Consider the following 7,500-nt stretch of genomic DNA (forward strand, 5'->3'; position numbering starts at 1 on the left):
TCCGTCCACTCCACGCATCGACCCGGTATTGCAGTACCTCCGGGAACGGTGCACAAGAAAGGTCAAAAAAGAGAGAGACAGACAGGCAGGCAGGCAGGCAGGCAGGCAGGCAGACAGACAGGCAGACAGAGAGACAGAGAGACAGAGAGAGCGCTAGCCAGCCTCTCCCTCTCCCTTTTTCTGGGTTGTATTTTTTCCCGCTCTTTTTGTTGTTTTTTTTTTTTTTTTTTTTTTTTTTTTTTTGTTTGTTTGTTTGTTTGTTCCAAATAAGGAAGGCAGGCCTGCCTAACTGATGGACAGTCTGCTCTGCTCACGCAGCAGGCCAGTGTACCCAGAAGGCCTTGCGCTCGTGGGAGGAGGAGGACGAGCGCAGCGGTAAAGCAGAAACGGAGCTGTTTAGTGGGGCAAGGAGCCCTCGCTTTCAAGGCGGCAGCAGCAGCAAAGCGCCCCTTTGCCGGGACCGAACGGCACTTGCGTTTTGGGAAGAGTTCCCTGTTTTGTTTGGTTTTGTTTGGCCTTGCCGCCGGGTAGAGGAGAAGGCCTTTGGGCCGGCCGGAAGGGCTGGGCTACCAGTAAAACCACACTCTGGTTTCTCTTCAGTTCGAATAAATCTTTCTAAGACTAAGGCTTAGAGGGTAGTGGCATTGCCCGCTCCCTCCGAGGGTCTGTGAGAGGTTTGTTCGGGTGAGGAGGAACAGAATTTTTTTTTATTTTTGACTGGCTTTCTTCAGCTCGGCAACTTTTTGGAAGACTAATGCTCAGTCTGGTTTTGGCTTGCCCAATCCAGGCCGAGGGTCTTTCAAGATTTTGTTGACTGTTGAGAGCAGTTTTTTTCTTTTTCAGGCGGTTCCAGTTTTTTTCTTTTTCAGGCTTTTCCAGACGTTCCTGGAGTTAGAGAGAAGGAGGACCTACCATCCAGACGACCTTTGAGGACCCTTTGATGACCTAGACGACCTCATCCCCAGCCCTTGATTGTAATCGAGATCCAGACCGAGAGAGCAGCAGGCGCCCAGCAGAGGGCGCCATCTGGGAGGAGCAGAGGGCGGCCCCGGACCCCGAGGAGGCGTCACAGCCACGATTCTTCCTACGTGGTCTTGGTGCCAAGCAGCGCCCCCTACTCCGCCAGGGAAGGACACCGTTCACCTGGGGAGGGGGTCCCTCTTGCGAGGCGACCATCTCCTCAGGGACTAAAGTAATAGTTCCTTCAACTGCCCAGATTTGCTGCTTACGTTGTTTCTTTTCCGTAGAGAGAGACAACCCGGACGTCCAGAGGCTTCTCCCACCCCAATCGGAGGAGCCAGCTGAAGGATGGCGTTCCGGCCAACCCAGGAGACCAGGAGGCACAATGCGGTGCGCTTCACAAGGACCCAGCAAGAGGAAACGGAACCAGGACTGACGAGACTGGAGTTCAGCCGGACCATTCTTCAGAGGGGTATGGGTTTTTCCCCTTCTGACTTGAATTGTTTGGTGAAATTGCCAGGGCTTAAGGAAGTGTTTGAGGTCAGTTTTAGGAACCCCCAAAAGTTACAAGAAATGTGGTCCTTTTGGGGGGAGAATAAATATCTCGCTCCATACAAAGAATTTTGTGTGGATGCACTGACAGACAGAGAAATGAAAGTTGTTACTGTCCAATTTTTCAATGAGGCTGTTAGCGACTATGATATTACAACATGGCTTAACCGCTATGGGAGGGTGTCATCAGAAGGGAGGAAAATTACAGACGAAGATGGGGTTTGGACAGGAGCCAGAAAGTGGCTGGTACGCCTTAATGTTGATCCATCGGGCATTGGAGGCGTCCGCCACATTCCAAACTCCATAGTGTTAGGGCCCAACAGAGGGCTGGTATTCTATAATGGGATGCCAAAACTCTGCAGGAAATGTGGGGAATTAGGACACCTGGCGGCCGCATGTACTGTAGTCAAGTGCAGGAACTGCGGCGCCCCCCACGAGACCAGCCACTGCAGAGAAGAGAGGCAGTGCAATTTGTGTGGAAAGAAGGGGCACCTGTTTAAGGACTGCCCCTCTTCCTATGCCAACATGGCCAGAGCCAGCAAGGCAAACACGAACAAGCCTAGGCCTGAGCAGGAAGAGGGAGCAACTAACAAAGATCAGTCCACATCACCACCAACAGTATCCAAGACCCAGACTCCAGCACCACCATCATCACCAGCACCCCCCTCACCCCACCGCCCCCGAGACATGTCCCGTTTTACGAGGACCCCTTCCCCCAGCCCAGAGAGAGAGTACAACAGCTACTCCACTAGCTCCTCCAGTAGCTCCTCTGATGCAGAACACGAGGCAGGGAGGGAGCCCGGACCCAGCAGCGGCCCCCCCCTGAGTAGGGCCCTCTCAGCGCCAGCACTCCCCCTCGGCTCTCGTTATGACGCCATAAGGATTGAGTCCGTGGGGGAGGAAAGCGAAAGCGACAGTGAAAGTGAGAGTGAGAAGGAGGGGAAGGGAGTGAAGAACCAGCAGAGGGTGGGGAAAAGAAAGGGTAGAGACGAGGGGGGGAAAAGAAAGAAGATCAGGATCAAAGACAGCAAGTTGCAGGTGGCCCCCATAGATCCAAAACCAGCTAATGTCCACACAAAGTCCCCAGTCTTGCCCTCGCAGGCAGAGACGGAGGCGAGTGGGACGGCTACACTGCCGCCTAGTGGGCAGGTAGCAGCCAGCCAGGGCATCCCCAGCCAGCCTTCCCAGTCGTTGGCACAAACCCTAGCACACCTCGCAGAAGAGGTGTTCACTAATGCACCGAGGGAGAGGTCGGGGTCAACACCTTCCCTGACCAGCAGTACCTCGGTAGCAATGACCCTCTTCAAGCGAAGGGCCTCCCTTCAAAGCATCCTTGACCCCCTCCCTTGTATGGGCAAAACCAGGGGCCCCCTAGAGGTCCTCCTAGATACAGCACTGGAGGACATGGGAATACCCCTGGACGCGGTAAGCCAGAAGTCTGCTAACAGCTCCAATTCAACAGACGGTAACAGCCAAAGAATGCTGTCTGTCATAACCCCCCCCCAGGACAAAGCTGACCCACACGTTCCGAGGGGCCCTGAGCAAGTTCCACCAGACTTACCTTGTGGGGAGTTGAATAGCCCCAACAACTCCACGTACTGTGCATATAAAGACGGTGCCTTCTTGGACGAGGCAGCAGTGAGTACCTTCTCAGGGGTGATGGGAGTTGCAAATAAGCCCAAGCCCCCTCGAAGCAAGCGTAGAGCTAAGAGTAGGAAGAGTGTCCCGACCTCCCAATCATAGTCGCTATGGGGTGGACGCAGCGACTCCTTTTCTTGTTAGCTACCCTGATGGCCCTGATATGTGTGTCTGTTAATGTCAGGAGCATCAGGGAGACACAAAAAAGATTTGATGTACTAAACTATCTAGCTAACTTGAAAGCAGATCTCATCTTTCTGCAGGAGTGTGGTATTTCGTCGAGCCCTGATTATAGGGACCTGAAGGAGAGTTGGACCCTGGGGGACTCCTTCTGGTCGGGCTCCAACATAGCCAGAGCCGACGGAGTAGGTATCCTGTTTAAAAACCCATTTATTACCTCCCGCAGCAGCAGGGAGGTAGAACCTGGTAGAATTCTGAGCGTGGATGTGACATACAACAACACTCCCCTCAGACTGGTCAATGTCTACGCACCCACTAACCAAAACGAAAGAGTTCAATTTTTTCCACAGCTGCGTCCACTCCTGCTGGGGAACGTACCCGTCATCGTGTCAGGTGACTTCAATTGTGCTCTGAGGGACGTAGACCGGAGCAGGCCACGCAACGACCGCTCTAGTAGAGTTTTGTCCTCCGTAATATTTGATTTCTCCCTGTGTGATGCAGGTAAGGACCTGGTGCCTCCCTTTACCTGGGTGAGCTCATCTGGGACCTCCTTCTCCCGTATAGATCTCGTCCTGCATACCAGCTCCCTTACGAAGACGGCAGTAGACACCCAGGCCGTCTTCTTCTCTGACCATAGGCTCCTGCAGGTAACATTGCAGGTCCCTCAGACCTCCCAGATGGGGTCAGGGGTCTGGAAATTAAACACCTCCTTACTCGATGACCCCTCCATAGCTGCAGCCTATAAGAGCAGGCTTGTTGAGTGGACCACTTTGCGTGACCTATTCAACTCCCCTATAGAGTGGTGGGAGATGGTCAAAATGAGAACTAAGGGTTATTTCATAGCAGCAGGCAAGAGGAAAGCAAAAGAAAGGAGGGCCAAATATAAATACCTGAATGCTGCCCTCCAGCGTCTGAGCCTGCTTCAGCTTCGGGGGTTCCCTGTAAGCGACGAGATAGCCCAGACCAAGCTAGATCTTTCAGTGCTTTGTAGGGAGGAACAACGAAAGGTCATGCACAATGCAAAAGTGCAAAAAATGGAGGAAGACGAAAAGTGTACTCGCTTCTTCTTCCAGAAAACGAGGGAGAAGCGGCACTTGATGTCCTCCATGCTCGACAGCAGGGGGAGGATAGTAGAGGATAGTGAGGGAGTGAAAAAAGTGGTAGAGAACTTCTATAGGGACCTGTATAACATCAAAGCTACAGATGACACCCTGATAGAGTGGTTCCTGAGCCAGTTGGAGCCTGACTCAGTGCGGGACGAGGAGGAGGAGGAGAAGGACCCAGAACTCACGCTGGAGGAGCTCACCCAGGCGGTTAAGACCATGAACACCGGTAAGACGCCAGGTCCAGATGGCATCCCGGGTGAGTATTACCATCTTTTTTGGGACACGCTAAAAGTCCATTTAGCGGAGGTCTACAGAGCGGTCTACAGGGAGAAGCGGTTGGGCCCTTCTATGCGGGAGAGTGTAATTACTCTCCTTCATAAGAAAGGGGAAGTTAAAGATCTACGGAATTGGCGCCCAATCAGCCTCCTTTGCGTGGATTACAAGATACTAGCCAAAGCTCTGATGCTCCGGCTACAAGTACACCTCCCTTTGGTCATTGGCCCCGACCAGGCTTGTGGCGTCCCAGGGAGGTCCATCACGGATATTTTAATGTTAACAAGGGACATTCTGGCTTATTCTAGAGAACGGAACCATCCCCTCTGCCTGTTCAACCTTGACCAGGAGAAGGCGTTCGATAGGGTAAGCCATGAATATATGTACAAAGTGATGGACCAGATGAAATTCGCTCCTGGACTTAGGGAGTGGGTTAAAACCATATATACAAACATTAGTACCCGAGTCTTGGTGAACAGGCACCTGACTGGTAAAATATCTATCCAGTCAGGGGTCAGACAGGGTTGCCCACTATCCCCACTGCTATATGTCGTGTGCATTGAACCCCTCCTGCAGGCAATTCGTAGGGATACCAATATAACTGGTTTCCAGCTGCCTGGATCCAACGGGGTCCAGGTCAAAACAACAGCATATATGGACGATGTGTCACTCATTTGCACCAACACATCGTCGGTACCTCGGATTAGTAATATCCTTGAGAAGTACTGCACGGCGACCGGGGCAGTGATTAATAAGTCCAAGAGCGAAGTCTACGTGTCTAAAAATTGGCAGGTAGATAGGGAACTGTCGGACATGTACCCTGTCAAAAAGGACAAAATCAAGATTCTGGGCCTCATTTTCGAGAACAATAGCTCGGGGGCCCAGAGCTGGACGGCGGCCATTAACCAGGTCCGTAAAAAGATTGGCGGATGGAGCACAAGATCCTTAACAATGACGGGTAGAGTATTAATAACCAAGTCTATACTGTTCCCCATCCTCTCTTATGTAGGAAAAATCTTTCCCCCAGACAGGACCACCAAAAAAGTGGTGGACCGCATTATCCACCGCTTTATCTGGGGCAGCAAGATGGAGAGGGTAAAGCGAGCCACCCTGAGTAAAGCCGACAAGAAGGGAGGTAAGGGGGTCCCGGACGTTGTGCAGCTCACCCGAGTGCAGGGGCTCACGCAAACTATCAAGAACATCCAGGCCCTGGACAGGAAGGTATGTTACATGAATCGTTTCTATTTTGCCACCTGTCTCAGGGCCTTGGGCCTCTGCACTATTGATAACACCGTGCCGTACTCCTGGGACCCCCCATTGTATTATAGAACCTTAAGGGACACTATATATAAATTGGGCTTAGATAAAGCAAAATTGGCCTCCTGGGAATACAAGGCTGTAACTAAATATCTTGCCGGTTCCCAGGAAATTGAAAAAGTAGCTACTTTCTCCCTCACCCAAAGCCAAAAAATCTGGGAGAATGTGTCTCACAGCTGCCTCAGTAATGTCCAGAAGGATATAGCATGGAACACCGTCCACAGTGCACTCCCCACTCGAGCGTTCATGTTCAGGAGGGGACTAGCCCAAGTAGAAACATGCCCCTATGCAAAGTGCCGCAAGAGAGAAACACCAGCCCATATCTTCTGGGAGTGTGATGTGGCTGGCAGTGTCTGGCTCTCTGTCTCTGTCTTCCTAAACAGGTTTGCTGACACGGCTAAGATGACCGCTGAGACTGTGCTCTATGGGCCTGCGGGAGGAATCGATACCAGCACAGCTAAGTGCGTTTGGCGTGTCATCAATGTTGTCAAGCAGATCCTGTGGGAAGGCCGTAACGTCTGTGTCTATCACAAGCAGGAGCTAGACACTATCACCACGACCAGAAGGGCACAAACTCTTATCAAGGACTTTGTAATTCTGGACATCCGGACCCTCGGGAAGGACAAGGCCTGCGCGGAGTGGAGGATCGCCGGACTTCAGGACGTGAAGATGGAATAAAGGAAAAAACTGGAACCGCTAGCTCCTAGGAGCGGGACTACGGGGCACCGCTAAGCCTTTTATTTATTTTGTCATGCCAGCATTCCGCCCTTTTTAGCTGGCATGACCGTTTTTGAACGGTGCCCTGGTTTTATGTAGTCTTTTTGTTACAGTTTTATGGACTTTTATTTGATTTATGTTGAACGTTTTATTTGATTTTGTTTTGTTTTGTTTTATGTATCTTTAAGATTTTTAATGTAAACTATTAAAAGTTACATTTTAAGTGTTTTAAAATTTTAGAATTTTAACTCACTGTTCCACACACTGTCCCTTTTCCCCTGTCCCTGTTTTAGTAATATAGTTTTATGTTCACTTTTGAACTTTTAGAGAGCACTCCCCGGCCCTCACAAGCACTGGTTTTTTATAGATGGTTCTTTTTTTCCAGTCACTTTTAAAACAGCACAGGTTTTTTTCATGTTGATTTTAATCTGTGTCTGTTTTAACCATGTACAAAGCACAATTGTCTTGGTGTTTTTAAATGTGTTTTAAATGCTTTTAAAACAAAATGTATGTCTGTATGCATGAATGTCATCTTTAAAAGAAATGTAAAATGAATGAAAAAACGAATGGGTGTAAATGTAAAAAATGTAAAATCTCAATAAAAGAGTATTTTACTAAAGATTTCCGTGGAGAGGAGCATTTATGAGTTCAATGCAATTTTTGGCTAGCCCTGCCCCTCGGGGTGGGGCTCGACATGGGTTTAAAAGCAGAACGAGCACAGCGGCGCCGGCCGTGTTAATAATTAGAGCCTGGCACC

General features: G+C 50.3%; 1 non-coding gene across 1 annotated transcript in view; it reads left to right on the forward strand.

Moving 5' to 3' along the window:
• LOC131696970 (U2 spliceosomal RNA) overlaps positions 1-59 on the forward strand; it is a 194-nt gene extending 135 nt beyond the window's left edge. Inside the window, exon 1 of the small nuclear RNA XR_009306853.1 lies at positions 1-59. This exon is cut by the window's left edge and continues 135 nt beyond it. This is a non-coding gene — a small nuclear RNA (U2 spliceosomal RNA).
• The last annotated feature ends 7,441 nt before the right edge of the window (positions 60-7,500 follow it).

This window comes from Acipenser ruthenus, chromosome 13 (assembly GCF_902713425.1).
Source record: "Acipenser ruthenus chromosome 13, fAciRut3.2 maternal haplotype, whole genome shotgun sequence".
Classification (NCBI taxonomy): Eukaryota; Metazoa; Chordata; class Actinopteri; order Acipenseriformes; family Acipenseridae; genus Acipenser; species Acipenser ruthenus.